The sequence below is a fragment of the Pogona vitticeps genome, chromosome 3, assembly GCF_051106095.1.
Source record: "Pogona vitticeps strain Pit_001003342236 chromosome 3, PviZW2.1, whole genome shotgun sequence".
Classification (NCBI taxonomy): domain Eukaryota; kingdom Metazoa; phylum Chordata; class Lepidosauria; order Squamata; family Agamidae; genus Pogona; species Pogona vitticeps.
In genome coordinates, this window is record NC_135785.1 from 155,034,097 (window position 1) to 155,055,404 (window position 21,308).

Consider the following 21,308-nt stretch of genomic DNA (forward strand, 5'->3'; position numbering starts at 1 on the left):
ATACAGTTTGGTTCACCTAGAACCTTTAACTTAAAGCACAGACCCTGAACCCATCAGTTCTGGCTAACCCACAGACACCTGAACTTATCAGGTTGGTACTCTGACACACAGTAGTACCCTGTCAGACACCCAGACTCCCACAACAGCTTCTTCTTCCCCAGCTGCTGCTTCGTCCCAACCCAGTGTCTCACAGTCTGTCTCAGCATCTCCTCTCTCACCACACAGGCATCACATATTTATACAGTACAGCCCCTCCTCCTGATGTCCCGCCTTCCACTCCCCATAGGATGGAACTTTCCCTCCAAACCCATGACAGACAGGTAACATCAGTGCTGTTATGTAACACCTCCCCTCTTTATAAGTTGTTTTGTAGGGGGAAAGCTAAGGTGCTTTTTCCCAAAAAAACAACCTGTATAAAACACACAACACCAATTATACCTACCATATTATACTTACTTACATTCTAAGTTAAACATTTCAAATAGGCATTTAAGCATTTACCATATACATTACACCAATTTACCTTTATTAATACAAACCAATTTAAAACCAGGTACATTTTACTTTTTGTTTTCATTATATACATATAGTCCATGTTCTTTCGCCGTCTTCCGTCTTCAGGTCTTCTTGATAAGGCGTCAGCAACACAGTTCACTGACCCTCTGACCACCTTCACTTCAAAGTCATAGTTCTGTAAGTTCAAAGCCCACCTCATAAGTTTGCTATTGTGGCTTTTCATTGTCTTTAACCATTGCAATGGTGAATGGTCAGTACACAGAACAAAATGTCTTCCCCAGATGTAAGGCTTGGCCTTCTGGATCGCGTAGACTATGGCCAAACACTCCTTCTCCACGGTTGCCAAATGTCTCTCACCTTTTTGGAGTTTCCTACTCAGGTAGGACACTGGATGCTGGTCACCATTCTCATCCTCCTGGCACAGAACTGCTCCTACCCCGCTGTTAGACGCATCGGTGTAGATGATGAACTCCCGGTCGAAGTCTGGAGCACGCAGGACAGGATAGTTGATCAACGCCTCCTTCAACCTCTGGAACGCCGCCTCACAGTCGCTGGTCCACGGGATGCGGTCATCAGCCTTCTTCCTCGTCAGATCGGTCAGCGGAGCCGCAATCTCGCTAAACCTCGGGATGAACTTTCTGTAGTAGCCCACCAACCCAAGAAATGATTTGACTTTTTTCTTGGTGTTGGGTCTAGGCCAATCACGAACAGCTTCTATTTTGGCCTCCAGGGGTTTTATCATTCCTCCCCCTACCATGTGACCTAAGTATTTTATTTCTGGGCTACCCAGCTGACACTTGCTGGCCTTTACTGTTAGCCCTGCTGCACTTAACCTCTGCAGCACTAACTCCAGGTGTATCAGGTGATCTTCCCAGGTATTACTGAAGATCCCTATGTCGTCAATGTAGGCCACTGTAAAGTCACTGAGCCCTGCCAAGGTCTGGTCCATCAGCCTTTGGAATGTGGCTGGTGCATTTCTGAGACCAAAGCTCAGGACTCGAAACTCATAGAGACCAAAAGGGCTGCAAAAGGCAGTCTTTTCTTGATCCCTGGGATCAATTCTTAATTGCCAATATCCCTTTACCAGGTCCAACGATGAGATGAACCGACAACCCCCTATGGTTTCAATCAGGTTGTCTAGCCTGGGCATTGGGTAGGCATCAGGAGTGGTTACACGGTTTAATTTCCTGTAATCAACACAAAACCTAATGCTCCCATCAGGCTTGTCCACAAGGACTATCGGAGAGGACCAAGGACTAGAAGAGGGGACGATTATGTTCTCCCTAAGCATCTCGTCCAGCTCCTTCCGCACCTTGTCCCTATAGGGTCCCGTTACTCGGTATGGGGATACTGCCTGCGGGGGTGCATCCCCTGTATGGATCCGATGCATCACTCCCTTCACTATCCCCGGCTTGTTGGAAAACACCTGTTGATATTTACTAAGCAGCGTTTTTAGTTCTTGCTGCTGGTCTTGGGTGAGTGCAGGACTGATCTTTACCTCCTCTGGGTTGTATTTTACTTCCCCTCTACCCTCCCAGAAGGGTAATTCAGCTTCCTCACTCTCAGCTGCTTTTATCGCGAATAAAACCCTCTGTTCCCCTCTGTAGTAGGGTTTTAGGGCATTCACATGAACCACCCTCCTTGCTTGGTTCTCCTCCTGCTCTATTAGGTAGTTCAGGTCTGACATCTTGGAAATGACCCTATATGGTCCTGCCCATTTGAGCTGCAGTTTATTCTCTCTGCAGGGCCTAAGCCAAAGCACTTCCTCCCCCGGGTCAAAGTGCCTCTCTCTAGCTTTGCGGTCATACCATGTTTTCTGTTTGACCTTCTGCGCTTGCAGGTTTTCTGCTGCCAGCTCTAGATTTCGCTTTAGGTCATTCATCAAGGTGTCTATGTAAGTCACAACGTCTTGTGGGTCATCCTGGGTGATCTGCTCCCAATTTTGTTTGATCAAATCAAGGGGCCCTTTCACCCGTAAGTGTGCAGCAAACCTGTCAGAGTGACCCCTTTGTAAGATCATGGGGCGATACTTTTCAGGTACCACCAGCTGACTTCTGATCCCATCTCCCCCTTTTGAGATATCCCTCAGGGTTTCTCTATATAAAATCCCCTTTTCCTCCAGAAATCTCACTGGGGTTTCAGGTGTTAGCTGGGCGTCAGTCACCTGTTCAAAACACTTTTGGAGAGTGGCGTCTGCCTTTTGTTCCTGTCCAAATCTGCTGTCTGTGGTTAAGGTTTCCACCACAGCTTCTGAACTTCCCCCACCTGCTTCCGTCTCTGGCTCATCATTACCCCCCTGAACTGTCCCCGTGGTGGCTTGTGAGCGTGTAATCACTAGCACCCGTTTCACATGTTCAGCCAGGTCATTTCCCACGAGCACGGCTGCTGGCAGAGTAGATGAAATCGCTATCCGCCAATCTCCCCTCCAGCCTTGAAAGTTGACAGGTACCTCTGCTACTGGCAGAGAGATTATCTGCCCCTCAATCCCTGCCACCTTCATGCTCTCATTTGGGATTATAAACTCCCTAGGGAATGATATCGGGATGGCACAGGGTTACCTGGGAACAAGTGTCCCGCAGCCCCCTATACTGACGGTCAAGTATTCCTACGTCCACCCCTGCTGTCTCAAACAACTGAGAATCCGTTTTTACCAGCAAGCAGCGCTTTACCTCCATAAGAGGACCATTTTCCTCAGCCTGATCAGCAGCGGTAGCTGTTCCAGACTGAGTAGTCATGGCAACAGGCTCCCTCTGTGACAATGAGCTTTGCTCTTTCTGGACACAGAACACAGCTTTTGGCTTGGTCCCACTAGAATTCTGAGGCACCATTCCTTTTAGCTGCTTCAATTTCTCACATTCTGAGATCAGATGACCCTTTCCCTGACAGAAATAGCATTTTCTAGGGTATTTGGATTCTCTCTCCTCTGGTTTCGGTTTTCCCTCCAAATTCTGAGGGCTTGGTTTCATGCCTGAGGGCTTCCCTTCACCATGGGCCCCTCCCCCTTGCTGGCTTTTCCCTGGTCCCTGAGAGTACTTGCTGTAGGTTTCTTTGGGTTTACCTACAGATTTCCCCTCACCCAAGGGCTTTCTTATTTGGGAGATAAAATCTGCGATTTCTGCGGCTGCTGCCACAGATTTCGGTTTCCTTTCCCTCACCTGGAATTTCAATTCCCCATGCAGAACTGAATAGAACTGTTCCAGGGCTATCAAGTCTTTAAGCTGTTCATAGGTCTCTACTCCCTCCTGCGATAGCCATTTCTCAAGCAGCCTCACCAATTGGGCCCCCACTTGGGTAAAAGTCTGTTCTGGCTTCTTGGTAAGGGACCTGAATCTTTGTCTCAGCTGCTCTGCATTTATCCCATGTCTTGCAAACACCAGTTTTTTGAACTCTGCAAAATCTTTCATCAGTTCCTCAGGCATCTCGGCATAAACTTCAGCAAGGCTACCACTGATTAAAGATCGCATGATGGTCATCTTCTCAGTTTCCCTCACTGAGAAGTCCACAAACGCTCTTTCCACTAAGGAAAAGAACACCTCAGGACAATCTCCCTTGTGGTACACAGGGAATTTCTTCAGGTCAGCCTTAGACAATTGGCCTCCCTCAGAATCCCTATTGTTATTATTGTTCTGGTTCATCATTTCCAGTTTTCTTAATTCAAACGCCATTCTTTCTTTTTCCAGAGCAATTTTCTCTCTCTCTAATCTTTCTTCTTTTTCCAATTGCCTCATCCTCAGTTCATGCTGTTGGGCTATGAGCAATTTTCTGAGTTCTGGGTCCTGCTCTCCTGTGCTGTCACCTTGCACTGAGCCAAATTCATCCTCAGAACCTTGGTCAATCTGGGGGTCTTTCACTTCACTCATGTCTGCTACTTGGCTTCGAGTCAAGGGCATACCCCCCCCTCAGAACAGGCTGCTTTAAAAAGTCAAGCCTCAAAATAAAACGACCACTTTTTTTTCCTTTTTGCCTAAGAACCAGCTCTCCCTAGAGATTGCTGCTGTTCTTCAGCACTAAACTTGCAACAGTATCGAGTCAGAGCCTACCCCCCTCTGCTGGGCCTCTCAGCTGGCAAGCTAGCTCGCTGTTGCTACGCAGTTTTTCCTCAGTTTTTTCCCGCCAAAACTAGGCTGCCTCAGAGCACCTTAATCTAAGTCTCCCCAGTTGGCACGTTCTTCTACTAGCGCACCTCCCCGTGAGGTACACCTAGAAGATTACCTACGCGCCTCAGACTGTCCCTGACTAGACCCCCCTTGCTCTGGGCACACCTGCCAAGGCTTTGCTGGACCGCTGGACAACTGGACCAATCGTATCCCACACGCTGGACACCAATCAATGTGACAAACCCAGACCTACTGGGATCTGCCACACAGTTACACTAAGCTGCCACCAACCATTCCCTTTAAGAAGTCACACAGACCAGGGATGGATTTTTAAACAATAAAAGAATAAGGTTTATTTTAAATACAAACAGGGTAAATAAAACAATCAGGTGAATAAAATAAAGTAACGTGGCTTATTCTTACACACACAAGCATACAGTTTGGTTCACCTAGAACCTTTAACTTAAAGCACAGACCCTGAACCCATCAGTTCTGGCTAACCCACAGACACCTGAACTTATCAGGTTGGTACTCTGACACACAGTAGTACCCTGTCAGACACCCAGACTCCCACAACAGCTTCTTCTTCCCCAGCTGCTGCTTCGTCCCAACCCAGTGTCTCACAGTCTGTCTCAGCATCTCCTCTCTCACCACACAGGCATCACATATTTATACAGTACAGCCCCTCCTCCTGATGTCCCGCCTTCCACTCCCCATAGGATGGAACTTTCCCTCCAAACCCATGACAGACAGGTAACATCAGTGCTGTTATGTTCCGTCCTGTTCTGTTCTATTCTGGATTTTACCTAGCCCCACTGTAAAATCCATTAAAAAAGCTAAAAGGACAACCTTCCTCTTAAAAGTCCCTTTCCTCAGCCACTGTTTGTGTATTTAAAAGCCTTCCTGCAAAGGACAGGACAGTCTTTCCCTGCCAATGGAAGTACAGCAGGGAGATGGACAGCCTGCAGCCACCACTAACCATCTCCTTTCCCATGTCCACAGCAAACATGCCAGGAGAAAGGCCTCCAGTCTTAATCCTTAAGGAACCCTTATCAGGTATGGTAAACATATGGTTTATTGGTTACTAGAGTGAGGATTTGTTCATTAGCACACCACTGTTGGAGTACTTTCATCATAGACATTCATGTGACATTCATATTGTCCTTTGGTGCCACATAAATGTATTTTAAATTATGTCCCTGAGTTTTCCAAATGCAATTTTAAACCTGTGAATTAGTTTATTCTGCTTTTAGGATTTTTCACACACACACACACACACACACACACACAGAGAGAGAGAGAGAGAGAGAGAGAGAGAGAGAGAGAGATACATTTCTTATTATATCATTTCTATTAAACAGTAAGATGCCCTTTTATGCTCACTGCCATTTACAGAGAGACACCAAGCAGGGGAAAATCCCAGAACCTGGCTCATTTTTTCATCAGTGAACCACTTCTCACCCAAACACAAAAGCAATTATCATGGCTTGAAAACCCTTCCCCAAATCTGGCACAGAACAAGAGCAGACTGTCTGTTACATCTGTACTAAATTTGGTGTAAGTTTGAAGCCCAGTTTTAAAATTTTACATTTTTTGTTTAGAATGTTCCCATTTTAATAATTCCCTTATAGAATGCTGATTTCTTCTGCTGCACAAAATTGTCGTGGCACTCTCACGCAGCTAAAATGCCTATAAAGCCTAGAGGGATGGGAGAAAGAGGCTTCTCCACTGTTTTATATTAAAATCTAAGCTGGAGAAATACTCAAACTGTGTTGCAAATGTTGGCGTGTAGTTGACACTTTTCCTCTGACCCAATATTTGTGGAACTGGACTAGAACTGAGATTGCAAAGGCCAGCCTTAAAGTAGATAAACCTCACTGCATTTAGTATATAGGTATGCCAGTGAAGAAGCAAGAAATGATAGGGACTTAGACTGCCTATTACAATGCATGTTTTTCAGGGCGGGGAATGGAGAAGACAAGAATATATCCTGCCTTCCTCGCCTCTTCCTTTTCCTCACCATCTTCATTATTTGGCTTTCCACTGTCTCTGCATAATTTGCTTTTGCCAAGCTCAGCTTTTTCACTCTGGAAAAATAAGGGATTGGCTTATTGCCTTTAAAACTAATGTAAGCATGCCGTGTAGAACTGCAGGATTTCTTTTTCAGAATGACAGACACACAGAGAAAGAGAGTGTCATTCCAATTTAGGTTGAGAAACAAAAATTAAGTACGTAATTTCTTTACATAAGAACAACTGCAATGTCTCTTTAGGAAAGTAAGAAATCACGTTCCTTGATAGGATTGCAAATCCTGTCATGAATTAATAAGTTCATTTACAACACTTCTCAGCAATGTTGGCATCACCCTCTCTGACAAAGGTCTTGGGTATCAAATTGTGACAGGAATCCAGTTGAAATAAAATCAGTGGAAACATGACAGAGGCATCAGCTTGAGGGAACAACAAAGTCTGTAAAACTATACACTTTTGGAAGAGGAAAGGAAATAAGAAAACAAAGCTAAGGTGGCACCTGCCCTTCACTACACACATGTATAATCTAGCCCAATAAATCATAATGTCCATTAAGGGAAAAATGGAAAACGGTGGCAGAAGGGAATTGAATGGGATGCCCAGAATACAAACATGCGATATGGGTAATTAAATCTGTTAGCTGGATCACATCTTAGTCAGGTCATTGAACAGGAGGATTTCAAACTGTGGTACATTGTTCCATAACAGATTTGTTTTCCGTTAGGTCTAATCATGTGAGCAACTGGTATTCCTCTGCTCAGCATGTGTCATTACCCACTGACCACTGACATGACATGGTGAAGACCTGATACAATTAGGTTTTCACCATGTTAAGTCAATGATTAAGACATAAGACATAAGACATAAGAAATTTATTGTCATTGCACTCACAATTGGGTGCAACGAAATGAGGTGCTCTTCCCCAAGGTAAAACTGGACAACACCGCTACAAAAAAAAAGTTAAAATATACACAACACTCACCATACCAATATAGATATCCCATTTCTCCCAGCAATTAAAATTCCACCAAAAATTTATGACCCCGCATTTAAACTCAATACTGCACTTGGGTAAAAGCTGTTCTTGAATCTGCTTGTCCTTGCTTTCAATACCCGGAATCTCCTACTCAATGGCAATAGTTCAAAGAGCTGATGTCCCGGATGAGAGGAGTCCTTCAGTATATTAGATATCTTCCTCTTACATCTGTTCTTATACAATTCTTCCAAAGAGAGGAGTGAACAGCCAATGATGTTTTGGGCCGTCTTGATCACCCCTTGAATTGCCTTTTTCTCTGCCACTGTGCAGCTCTTAAACCATACACAGAGACAGTAGGATAATATGCTCTCAATCGAACTCCGATAGAAGGTGATCAACAAACTCTCAGTCAATTGTTGTTTTCTAAGAGTCCTTAGAAAATACAACCGTTGTTGCGCCTTCCTAATTAACACAGCGGTGTTTGCACTCCAAGTCAGGTCATTTGTTATGATGGTCCCAAGAAACTTACATTCAACCACCTGTTCCACACAAACTCCATCTATATACAGTGGCTGGATATCTGCTCTTTTTTTCCTATAGTCCACTATAAATTCCTTGGTTTTTTGGATGTTAAATAGAAGATTGGTTTTTTTGCACCAGCGGGATAGCTGTAATACCTCATCCCGATACGCAGACTCATCATCCCCGAGGCAGTCCTACTACTGTAGTGTCATCTGCGAAGTTGATAATCCTATTACTGGGATGGTTATTGGTGCAATCCGATGAATAAATGGAGAACAGTAGTGGACTGAGGACACAACCTTGTGGAGTGCCAGTGCTGAGTATCTTGTCAGTAGAGATGTAGTCATTCAGTTTAACCCTTTGTGGATGATTTGTTAAAAAATCCAAAATCCACAGACAGATAGAATCTGGAAAATCTAGATCTTTAAATTTGACTATTAATCTGTGGGGTATAATGGTATTAAAAGCAGAACTAAAGTCCGCAAACAGCATTCTTACATAATTCCCTTGTGTTTCCAAGTGGGATAAAGCCATATGAAGCACAGTATTAATCGTATCCTCAGTTGATCTATTTTCTTTATAAGCAAACTGAAGCCCATCAAAGGAATCAGGAAGGCAGGAGATAATATATTTCTGAATTAACTGCTCAAAGCACTTCATTAAGATTGAAGTTAGTGCCACCGACCTATAGTCATTCGGACTGTTTGTAGGCAACTTTTTAGGCAGTGGAACGATGATGGAAGCCTTGAGACAGACAGGAACTGCACATAGTGTCAGGGATCGATTAAAAATTACAGTCCATATCCCGGCTAGCTGATCAGCACAGCCTTTTACCACCCGACCAGGAATTGAGTCGGGTCCAGCTGCTTTTCTGGAATTAACCACCTTCATAGTCTGTCTCACATCCTGCTCAGTCACAATGAAGGGGGGACTCTGCTGAGCAAATGATGGCAAATGAACAGTTTCAGTTTGATCGATCTCGAATCGAGTGAAAAAGTTGTTCAACTCCTCAGCCACCTCCACGCCTCCGCCCGAGGAAACCTTTTTTGCTTTGTAGTTTGTTAGTTGTTGAACCCCCTGCCAAACTTGCCTCATGTTATTGCTGAGAAAGCAGTCCTCAATTCTCCTCTTATATTCGGCCTTAGCTTGCTTAATGCCTCTCCTCAAGTTCGTTCTTGCTACACTGTAGTCTAGATCATCCCCAGACTTAAAAGCCTTATTTCTAGCATACAACAGACGTCTAACCTTCCCGGTCATCCAAGGTTTCTGATTGGGATAAACCCGGATATGTTTATCCATTGTGACAGTGTCAATACAGTGTGCCATATACCCTAACACTGCAGCTGTATGTTCTTCCAAATCAGGATGGTCAAAAACTTCCCAATTCATCTGTTCAAAACAGTCCTTTAACTGCTCCATTGCTCCCTCCAGCCAGCTTTTCACTGTCTTGACTACTGGCCCTGACTGTTTTCTCAGAGGAATATACTCCGGAGCTAGAAACAGGGACATATGGTCAGACTGGCCCAGATGTGGCAATTGTAATGTCCTGTATCCATTTGCAATATTCGTGTAGACCTTATCTAAGGTGTTCAACCCCCTAGTAGCACACCTTACATGTTGATGGAATTTAGGGAGGACCGCACGTAGGTCTACATGATTGACGTCTCCTGCAATAATGTATACAGCATCCGGAAATTTGCTTTGCAAGTTGCCAATTTCATTGCCCAGATGACCCAGCGCCAAATCTGCATTTGCATCCGGCAGAATATAAACAACAAGAATAATGACAACGCTGAATTCCCGAGGAAGGTAGAAAGGTCTGCATTTAACAGACAGATATTCCAGCTCCAACAAGCAATGACGTGTTATAATCTCTGAGTTTGTGCACCAGCTCTCTCTAACAAACGCGCACAATCCTCCTCCTCTGCACTTCCCCACATTCCTGTCTCTGTCCAAACGATGTAATAAAAAACCTTCCATATCAATAACAGTGTTTGGAATAGTGGGGTTCAGCCAGGTTTCAGTGATTAACAACAAGCAGCAGTTTTTCACAAACTTACTTGAGGAGACCTGTAACCTTAAGTCATCCATCTTGTTTGCCACTGATCTGGCATTAGTCAGAAAGAGACTTGGGAGTGGTAGCCGCTTCGTTTGTTTTTGCAGCCTATACAAAACACCAGCCCTGCAGCCCCTTTTCTTCTTCCTCTCCTTTCGTTTTCTTTTCCTTCTCACACTCACTCTTGCCGGAATTACAGTCCACAGAGAGCCGGGAGACCTTGCAATCTCTGATGGTATGCCATGTTTCCAAATAAACTTAGCTGTTATCTCTTGTTTACATTGCAGTCCAATCCTCATAAGTTCACAATTGCTGTAGAGTATATTCACTCCGCCGGAGGTATTCACAACACAAAATAATACACACAAAAACATCCATAAAGAACGCCAAGTCGATGAGCACTGAGCTGCAGCACCTGAATGCGCGGCCATTTTTTGTTTGTTTGTTTGTTTTTTTAGTGGGAATTGCTAGTGTTAAAGGTCCTGTTGGCTTAAGGATTCTGGGATGTGTAGTTTTAAAAAAGCTTGGGCACATTCCACAGCAATTGTGACACTACCAAGTTGCATAACTCTTTCCCTCATTCTGACATGGCAAGCTTTCGAGGGGAAATGTCAGGAGTATTTCTGATGTTTCCCTTCACTCTGAAGTTTGCCAGGTCAGAATGAGGGAAAGAGTTGTGTAACCTGTGGTACAAAGCACAAACTCTTCTTCTGAAATCAGGTTGAAGTGATGTGGGAGAGCACTTTATTCATACAAATTCAGTGTATTATAGTGACCAATCCATCTAGGTAATGAAGAAGCAAAGTGCCACCTTACCTGGAATCTCTTTTCTCCTGGAACTTAATTCTCATTATTGAGTTATTCTTGCATGCATGTGGACTTGCATATGGGGTCTGTCCCAGAGTGTAAGAATAAATGGACAACACACAAGCCATTTCAGCTGTGCCTTATTCTTGCTCATGAACAGGACATTTACTTGTTTCCAGATCATGTAAAGCTACTTTTATAAAACATTGGTTGCTATTATATTTTATGCCCCCAAATGCAATCAGCTCTTGTGATATGTACAGTTCCTTAAAACCAGAATTTCTGTTTCACCAAATTAGCTAAAATAGTTCCTTTCTGATACTTGCACCTTTGAATGCAACAAGCTGCTGGCCTGAGATACAGAATGTAGTTCTCCTCCCATCTGTCTCACTGATCATCTCAACACTCAAAGAAATGCTAGATAGCTCAGTGGTTTATTTACTGTATATGGCTGTGGAGCCAGAGTTTGGGAGCTGGATTCCTGCACTGTGCCTCCTTGACAGGGGCTGGATGATCCATAGAGTCCCTTCCAGCTCTGCAGTTCTAAGATTAAAACAACAACAGCAACTAGAACAACAAGAACAACATGATCAAGAAGAAGAAGAAGAAGAAGAAGAAGAAGAAGAAGAAGAAGAAGAAGAAGAAGAAGAAGAAGAAGAAGAACAACAACAACAACAACAACAACAACAACAACAACAACAACAGAGAAGAAGGCAGAGCTTGAGACAGTACTTGAAACATGTTATTCCTCTGCTGCTGAAACTATAAAAAATAACTAAAAGGTTACACGGGAAAAAAGTGACATTATCTCTCATCTAGTTGCAATTGAGTAGTAGCAGTAGAGTAATGGCCACCAGATGGGCAGGGTATAGATAGATAGATAGATAGATAGATAGATAGATAGATAGATAGATAGATAGATAGATAGATAGATAGATAGATAGATAGATAGATAGATAGATAGATAGATAGATAGATAGATAGATAGATAGATAGATAGATAGATAGATAGATAGATAGATAGATAGATAGATAGATAGATACTGCAAAGTGATATAGTTATACCTCAATTACTTGAGAAAGGGACTAATTGTGGACTAGTTAGTGACACCCAGTTACTTCCAACCTCTTGCTTTTTTCAGAGTCTGCACATTGATGGATATGTCTACCATATTTATTCAGCAGCAGCATGGGAACAAATCAACTTACCTTGTGGAAAAGAAGTGAGCTGCTGAACTGAGAGGCCTAAGCATCAAACTTTTAAGCTAATGACCTAAAATACTTGGTCAAGTTCATAAAATATTTACAGAACAGAATTGCGGAGAGAGTTGGTCATTTTGTTCTATCTCTTGAAATATAACCATGGCAACCAATTTATAATGCAACTAAACAAATCAGTAACTTTGAGCCAATATGCAACCACTACATATCTGTTGGTCCGTATCATAGATTATTTGAAGCCAGTCTGCTGTGATCACTTCTAACAGCAGAAGACGTTAGTCATTGAAATAAATGTGACTTCACTTGGCATAATAATTACAATTAAAAATGGAAAACAAAGGTAAATCAATATTTTCCATTAGATTACAGTATGCCTTCACTATAATAAAAAGGGGGGCTTGAAATTTGATACCCAAAGCACCAAGGGAACAGTTTTCTAATCATGCGAGTGAAATAATCTGACAGAAGCACCTCCATATATATTGCATATTGTCTTGTATCTGTATGAGTGAGTTCTCTCAGGAAAAGTAGAGCTCACAACCATGTGTATGGTGTGTTTATAATTTCATGCTTAACTAATCATAGGAACCTGAGAGGGGTGTTTTTTGTTTTTGTTTTTGGGTCGGATTGTTGGTTTGTTTTTAGGTCTCAGATCTATTGTTTCTTTCATGCAGTATCATCTAAGATGTTCTTTCTTATCTACAAGTAAGCAAGCAAAATAAGTTTATTGCGTGGCACACAGGCCATTGCAACATACATCGGATAAAACAATATAAAATGATATAAACAATATAATATAGTCCATTAGGATATACAGTGGTGCCTCGTATAACGAGTGCACCGTTTAACGACGAATCCGCATACCGATGCGGATTTTGCGATCGCAAAAGCGATCGCATACCGATGGCCCCTATGGGGAAAAATCGCTTTGCACCATTTCCCCCCAGGTGGGCGGTGCTTGCCTCCGAGCGCCAGCGGTGCTCCAGGGAAGCGTCCACCGCCGGCGCTCGGTAGGGCTTGCCTCCGAGCCCCGGGGTGGAAGCTGAGGTTGCTCTGAAGGCAGCGCCGCCCAGCTGGGCGGTGCTGCCTTCAGAGCAACCTCCAGGGAAGCGTCCACCGCCGGTGCTCGGTAGGGCTTGCCTCCGAGCCCCGGGGTGGAAGCTGAGGTTGCTCTGAAGGCAGCGCCGCCCAGCTGGGAGGCGCAGCCTTCAGAGCAACCTCCAGGGAAAGCGTCCACCGCCGGTGCTCGGAGGCAAGCCCCGCAGCTAGGTGGGGCTTGCTTCCGAGCACCCCCGGTGGAGGCTGAGATTGCTCTGAAGGCAGCGCCGCCCAGCTGGGAGGCGCAGCCTTCAGAGCAACCTCCAGGGAAAGCGTCCACCGCCGGTGCTCGGTAGCGCTTGCCTCCGAGCCCCGGGGTGGAAGCTGAAGTTGCTCTGAAGGCAGTGCCGCCCAGCTGGGAGGCGCAGCCTTCAGAGCAACCTCCGGGAAAGCGTCCACTGCCGGTGCTCAGAGGCATGCCCTGCCCAGCTGGGGGGAGAAGGTGGCGAAGGTTCAGGGCGCCCACGGTGGACGCTTCGCCGGAGGTTGCTCTGAAGCCTGGCTTCAGAGCAACCTCCGGGGAAGCGTCCGCTGCGGGGGCTCTGAACCTTCTCCCCCCAGCTGGGCGGTGCAACCTGCGGGGAGGCGTCCACAGCCAAAGCAAGTGCTGCCCGGCTGGGGGAAAATGGCCGCCCGCAGCATTTTCACGCCTCGCTTACCGAGGCAGTGAAAATGGTGGCCGGATCGGGATTCTTCGCTTAGCGGTGAGTTTTCCCCCAATAGGAACGCATTAAACGGAGTTTAATGCGTTCCTATGGGTTTTCCCCTCCCACATAGTGAAGAATCCGGATAACAACGTTAATCCTGGAACGGATTAACGTCGCTATACGGGGCACCACTGTAGTACAATAAAATATTAAAAGCCATTTAGTATCAAGTTGATTTCTATTACAGCACAAAATTTAAGCATCTAAGGAGAGGACAAACACAGATGGAAAACATTAACCAATGCCAGCAGCAGGCACCTATCATGGGGGTAACAACCCCAAAGATACAGTTGCTTAGCTATTAATTTAAATTGGTAGAGGCAGGGGATATAGATTTTATTTTTAATCAATGTAGAGATAAACCGTGCCATACGGAAAGTGACAAATTTGTCTCTATCGGAAAGTAAAATCTTGAGGTATTTCTTGTTCAGAATTGCTAGAATGTTTTTGTAAAATAGGATTGAGGAGTCTTTCACAATAGGTGTCTAATAGTGGACAATAGAGCACTATATGTGCCAGGTCCTCCACTGATTTTTGATCACAAGAGCAAACTCTCTCATGATATGGAATTTGTGTATAGCGGCCTAATAAACTGGCTAGTAGTAACATATCAAAATGTGCCCGAGTAAAAGCTTTTCTATAATTATAACTAATCTACAAGGTACAATGCCCAGCACAACAGCACACATGCAAAAGGAGGTGGAGAACTCTTGGGATTGCAGAACATATCCATTGAGAAGGACAAAAACTCTTTGGGGAATCCCACCTGCACACTGAGGCCTAAATATGCTTGATAGACACAGAGTGAAATTAGTATTGGGGGACAAAAACTAGATGGGAGAGGATGAGATGAAGTATGATGCAACAAGAACGTCTTGTTACTCTGCAGTTTGCAGACTCTCACTGTGCCGAGATTTCCCTTTGGGCAGAGGGTATTTCCATCTTCCTGTCTTCTCTTTAAGAAAAATGTTAATAATTGTCTACACAGGAAACTGGTAAATTCTGTGCAGCTTAATATCCTTTCCTGTAAGTCCTGCGGAGGAAAAATGCCATTTTGTGCAGAGGTTGTCACAGTTCAGCTCTGCTTGGTGTATCTTCTGCCCTTACCATGTAGCTGCTGTACAGGTAGGATGCTATTCTGTGCAGAAATTGTCATCATCTTGCACAGTCTGGTATTTCTTTCCTTCAAAAATGACCATAAAACTTTTCCACGGGATTTCTCAGGGAAAAAAAATGAAAGCTGGCACCTAGACGAGGGATTCCTCCCCACCCCCCGTTTTTCTTCAAGAGCAACAGTCACTTATCTAGAATAAGATATGCAAAAGTCATCACAATTAGACATTATTACTATTATTGAAGTGGAAATACATTTTTGTTTACTATGCTGCACAAGATGATGATGAGGTAACCACTTTGGGACACAGCATTGAGAAAAATATGGGATATAAATCAAATAAGTACCGTATTTTTTGCTCCATAAGACGCACCTTTCCATAAGACGCACCAATTTTTAGGGGAAGAAAACAGGAAAATATAATCTGTTTTCTTCCCTCCATAAGACGCACAGACTTTCCACCCCCCTGTTTTGTGGGGGGAAAGTGTGTCTTATGGTGCGAAAAATATGGTAAGTGTGACATAGTGGTTAGTAACTCTGAAATGCTCACTGCCTGGTATTTTCTGCAGCTTATTGAAAATTAATATATAGAGAAGTAAAATAAACAGCGGCTGCTGTAGTTTTGTTAAAATATCTAGCTAAACAACAATCATTTCAGAGGGATAATCTGAGCAGTACTTTGAGAATGTCCCAGAATGGGACTGGCCTCATGTCTGAAGTTCATACAGAATTGGGATGCTGTGCCATATTCTTCCTGTATGCACCAGTAGTTGTATCAGTGTTTGTGGTTTGTTTCTTTACCTACATAAAGACCCTCCTCCCCATGAATCATTTTATTTTAAAATGTAAAAGATGACTGACTGGTAAACTGGATTAAACAAAGCTTCTACTTCACACAGTTCAAGACTCAGTCTAACCTCAGCTTCTGACCAAGGTAATTTTGTGCAGCCCAGCCTGATGAAGAGTTCTATAGGACTTGAAAGGCAATCTGTCTTTGAGACTATATTGATCTAATAAAGGCGTTAATGGATAGCCAGTGTCATACAGTCCATAGCGTATCAGATACAGAATCAGGAGACTTGGGTTCAAATCCCTGCTCTGCTAGGTGTATTGAGGAGCATGTGTGGACTGTCAATCCTACTCAGGCATTGAATGGTCGGTTTTAAAGTGCAAGCAGGTAAGGAGATCTACCCCCACCCACCCACACCTGTCTTTGTCTCCAGGGGGAGGGAGACTACTTGAAGAAGAAAATTTCTGCCACACCTGGAGTTTTTCCATTGACTGGAATAATCACTATTTCCAATCATGTTGAAAGACTCAACATGTAGCCAACTGTCTCTTCAGACTGCCCTCCTTCACGTGGAAACATCAGCAGACAACGAGGCAGGGCTAGAACTTAATCTCCATTCAGGCTTACAAACATACCTTTTTCTGAATGCCCAACCAAGGCTAAATACTCAGTCTTTGTTAGAGCTCAGCAGTCAAGTGCCTCCCTGCAAAAACAACAAACACACATCTTTTTCTTTTCTCTGAAGGCCCAACAAAATTCAGGAGCTGACATTTCTTGGTCCATAAAGAACAAGGGGGTGGGGGTGGGGTGAGGGAAGAGGCAGGGGCAAGAAGAAAAGATAGGTGAACTTCACTAATGGATGGGCTCTTATGGAAATCTGACCCTCCAAGGACTCTGATGGGACTCCATCCCAGCCAATGAGCTAATGGGGTCATGCCCTGGGTAGGTAAATTGCTTGGCTGCAGCTGTTTTTCTTTCAATTTCGCACTGATGTTTGGAAAAGGTGCTTTGATGGACTTCTGTGCTGGTAAGAATAGAAGAAGAAACCTCACATTGGATTTATTTGACTTTTGGAGTTCACCTGTGTAGGCGGGAGGAAAGTTCACTGAGGAGCAGCTCTTTGTTTTTGTTTTATTTTATTTAGTGTGGGTAGAGGAAAGAGACTTGAAAGGGATTGCTTGAGTGTTTGTTGTGAGAGAAATACATATTCTTAACTGTGTGATGTGCACTTGCAAAGCATTTGGGAGACAGTCTTGCTCTCTTGCTATTAAAGGTGGCATGTGTGATTGTGAGTGCATGTTCGTTGAAGAAAGCAACCTTTTCAATCTTTATCTGGAGGGGTCATGTATGTTGGGCGGCTAAGATCCTCTGGCTCATCAGAAATTAGTCAGCAAGCATATTAATCACAGAAGAATCTCTGTGACTATCTTTAAAAGAACAGCAGCAGGCCAAAAATTCCTGCTCTGCATTTTTTTTAGAGGAAGAATTTGATGAGAAATAGCTGTGTAAGAATATTATTTGCTTGGTGTGTTTTAACATAACTTCTGTCCAGTGAATTTCAGAGAGTCAGGAAGCTCCATGGTTATAGGGAGATTCAGTCCTTAAAAAAGAAGAAGAAAATAACCCTCCTGTTTATGAATGTAGGATACTGTGCTTCTCTACCCATGATTTAAAAAGCCAGGAAATAGCAGCAGCCAAGATGGTCTACGGCAGTGGTCCCCAAACTTGGGCCTCCAGATGTTCTTGGACTACAATTCCCAGAAGCCTTCACCACCACCTCTGCTGGACAGGATTTCTGGGAGTTGAATTCCAAGAACATCTGGAGGCCCAAGGTTGGGGATCACTCTACAGCATACCTTCACTACCATTTACATTTGTTGAAAAACAGCTCTGAAATTTGTGTTGTGCTTGGGTAAGAAGTGGTGAACTGATTAAAAAAAAGGAGTCAGTTTCTGGGATTTTCTCCTTACTTGGTGTCACTTTGTGAATGGTAGTGGTCAGAAGAGGGTAACCTGTAGATCATCTTGACTGCTGCCACTGATGTTGTCAACATTCAGTCTGCACTTTGCTGCGTAAAGCGTGGCATCTTTTTATCTGGCTGGCAAGGCAGGCATAATATTATGCAGCAATACTGAACCATTTCCTACCAACTTAAATCATGGGTAACGAAGTACAATATCCCATGTTCATAAAATGGAAGGTTTTTTTAAAATAAATTAATTTCCTGGCTGTTTAAAACAGAAGTTTAAATATATTTACACTATACACAAATTCCAACAGAAACTTCCATCATGTATAATTACCCAGGACAAGAGGATTCCAGAAGATGAGCACATGCTTTGTATTATGGTTGCTGGGAGACACACCCTTTAACCTGTTTGGTAAACTAATTTTGACATGTCCGGACCATAGAATGTTCCAATTTCTCCTGAGCAGCAGGTGGCTCACTCACTGGGGGTGCCTGACGCAGCCTCCCGCTCCGGCAACGGCTCCGGGGACTGCTCGCCGGGGCACCCAAGTTGGGCCTCAGTGCTCCTCACCACCCTCTGTGGGGCCAATACCACTGCTGCTGCTGGGTCCCAGGCCTCAGTGCAGGAGTGGAGGGGGCCCTGATCCTGGCTCCCAGAGGAAGGGTCCTCCCGCGCCACCACCTCCTCCTTCCTGGCAGGGCTGTGCTCAGTCCTTGGCCCCATGGGGGCAGCTCCCCTTCTCCACCAGCCTTGTTGTTGAAGTGCTGCAAGAGGCTCCACCAGGTCCAGCCAGGCAGCGCCAAAGGAAGCCGCATGGCTAGGTGAGTGCCGCTGCCCCCGGATGGGCTCCTACGGGGACAGGGTGTGGGGTGGTGCCAGCAGCGTCCTGCTGCCGGGAGGCTGAGCCTGGCCTGGGCCACCGTCATGGCTGCGCCCCCCCCCCCCGCTGCGATCCACCTCTCCAGGCTCTGGAAGGAGAGGCTCCTCCTGGCCGGGGTGCTCTGGCCGCTCACCCCAGCCCCGGCGGTGGTGGATTTCTTTTGTTTTTTGCAGCCCCAGCACCTTGGGGGCTTGCTATGTTTATTTTGGGGTTTCTTTTCTTTCTTTCTTTTTCTTTCTTTCTTTCATTTATTTTGCAGCCCCAGCATGTTCCTATGGGGCTTGCAGTGTTTTATTTTTATTTTATTTTTTGGGGGTAGTTTTTTTGGGGGGGGGCAGAACGGATTAATCACTTTCCCATGCATTCCTATGGGAAATGGTGCTTCGACTTACGACCATTTCAAGTTATCTTCTGGAACAGATTATGGTCATCAGTCAAGGCACCACTGTATTTGATCTGTTTTAAATCTGCCGACCCCCCCCCCAAAAAAAGCAGTTTCTGGTTACTTTTGTCTCTAGTTTTAATCTTTTAAAAAATCATAACTTTAAACTCTTTGCCCAAACTTCCCCAAATTTCACACAGAGCAAAAACCACCTGTCTGCTATATATGTGCCAGATTTGGTGCTGATCTCATGTCCAGGTTCAAAGTTTTAATTTTTGTTTGAGGTTCCCCCTGTTTTTAGAATTGCCTTGTGGAATGCTGATTTCCTCTGTTGCACAATACACTATCTATTGCTGCTCTCCCATGCAGCAATAATAAGTTTGTACAAATGTGCTTAAATGCCACCAGACACATTCAAGAGAAATTTAGACAACCAACTGGCAGATGTCTTTTGATTTGTATTCCTGTATTGAGCAGGGAATTAGACTCAGAGGTCTTACAGGCCCTTTTTGACTTCATGATTCTAATATGTAGCTTCAGTGTCTGTGTGCATTTTTGATATGGGAATGAAGTAGTGCAGTGTGAACACATACTGTTGGAAAAACACTGCCCCATTCTGTAACTGTGGCTTAATTAGAGAGGTGGCTAGAATGAATGGAAAAGAAATGTGAATAGAAGGTAGTAGAGGTTATATTTTTGCCTTAGCAAAGTATCACATACAATGTTGTGAAATCTGGCTGAACTTATGAAAGAGACTGTTCTCCAATTCAGTTAGATGTTCAGTGTCAATGACTTGTGTTGCGCTATCATTGCAAGAGAAAAGAAAGCAGATAAAACAGAACTAATTGGCTCCTTCTAATGCTTCACTTGGTTTCACCCTCTATTGTCCACCTTACCTTTCTAGTCCTGATCTTTCTTTATCCATACTAGAAAGCTGCACAATTTACAGTGCAACGCCTCTGGAAGTGAAGGTTTGACCAGTTGCATGCTATCACCCAGGGATGCCCAAGTGTACTTCACAGTGCTTTTCCGCTCTTCAGGGAGGATGTTCACCATCCAACACTGTCTTCAGGACATGATTTTGTGCTAGATGTGGAAGCACCAGGATCACTTATGGGACATGAGGCAGGGCTAAGTGGCATATACATATCCTCCAGTATATTGTGGAAAGTCTTCCCCACCAACAGTATCTACCGTGTTTCCTGGAAAATAAGACAGTGTCTTATATTAATTTTAGCTTCCAAAATGCATTAGGGCTTATTTTCAGGGGATATTTTATTTTAGAGTTATGTCATCTTCTGGTTGCTGCATAATGCTGCACAGTGGTGGAGGGTGGGGTTTCAATTGAAATTGACTTTACAAGCACGTTTTAAAAAATGCATGTTGAGGTGGAAATATTTTATTCACTGTTTCAGATATAGTTCAGATATTTTTGAGTCCAGAGAAGCATGCTTAAATTAAAAAGGGTTTGACAGATTCCTTCACTAGTTCTTGTTCAACTGAATATAATCCTACAAAGCCCTATACAATCCCTCATGCTCAGTGTCCATAGACCTGGAATGCCTGGCAAGTGAGAATACTTTGGCAGTTGACAAAACCTGTGTGACAGAGTGGCCACTTATTCCTCATCCAAAAAGAAGACATACATCACAAAAAGGCAGTCAAAAGAAAAACCTCCTTGTATAAAATTGCACATATTAACACAGGTAGAATAGAAATGATTTTTGCAATTGATATCATCTGATTTAAAAAAGAATGTGACTGGTACCGTATTTTCCATGTATAAGACACTACTTTTTCCTTTAAAAATTACATTAAAAATTGAGGGGTGTCTTTTACACAGAAGTAAGCTGAGAACATAGAGAGGACAAAATAGTCCGTGCTTTTCCTCTGTAAACAGGCTTCCTTCAATCACGAGGCTTAGCTACCTCCAACCAGGAGGCTTAGCTTCCTGCAGTCAGGAGACTTAGCTTCATCCAGTCACAGGCCTTATGGAACTGATGTCAGCTGATGCTGAATGAACCAACTGAAACACTTGGTTGGAGGTGGAGCCTATAGGCAGTGCTCAGATTCGACAGGGACTCCAAATGTCTGAGTGTTCTGAACCGAGAGGCTGAATACTCAAAGCTAAGTTTTCTTAAT

General features: G+C 44.0%; 1 long non-coding RNA gene across 2 annotated transcripts in view; it reads right to left on the reverse strand.

The window, feature by feature from the left end:
- LOC144588459 (uncharacterized) overlaps window positions 1–18,843 on the reverse strand; it is a 54,645-nt gene extending 35,802 nt beyond the window's left edge. For both annotated transcript variants that reach the window (XR_013544035.1, XR_013544034.1), the window contains exon 1: window positions 16,570–18,843. This is a non-coding gene — a long non-coding RNA (uncharacterized LOC144588459). The remainder of the gene's footprint in view (window positions 1–16,569) is intronic.
- Between the last annotated feature and the right edge of the window lie 2,465 nt (window positions 18,844–21,308).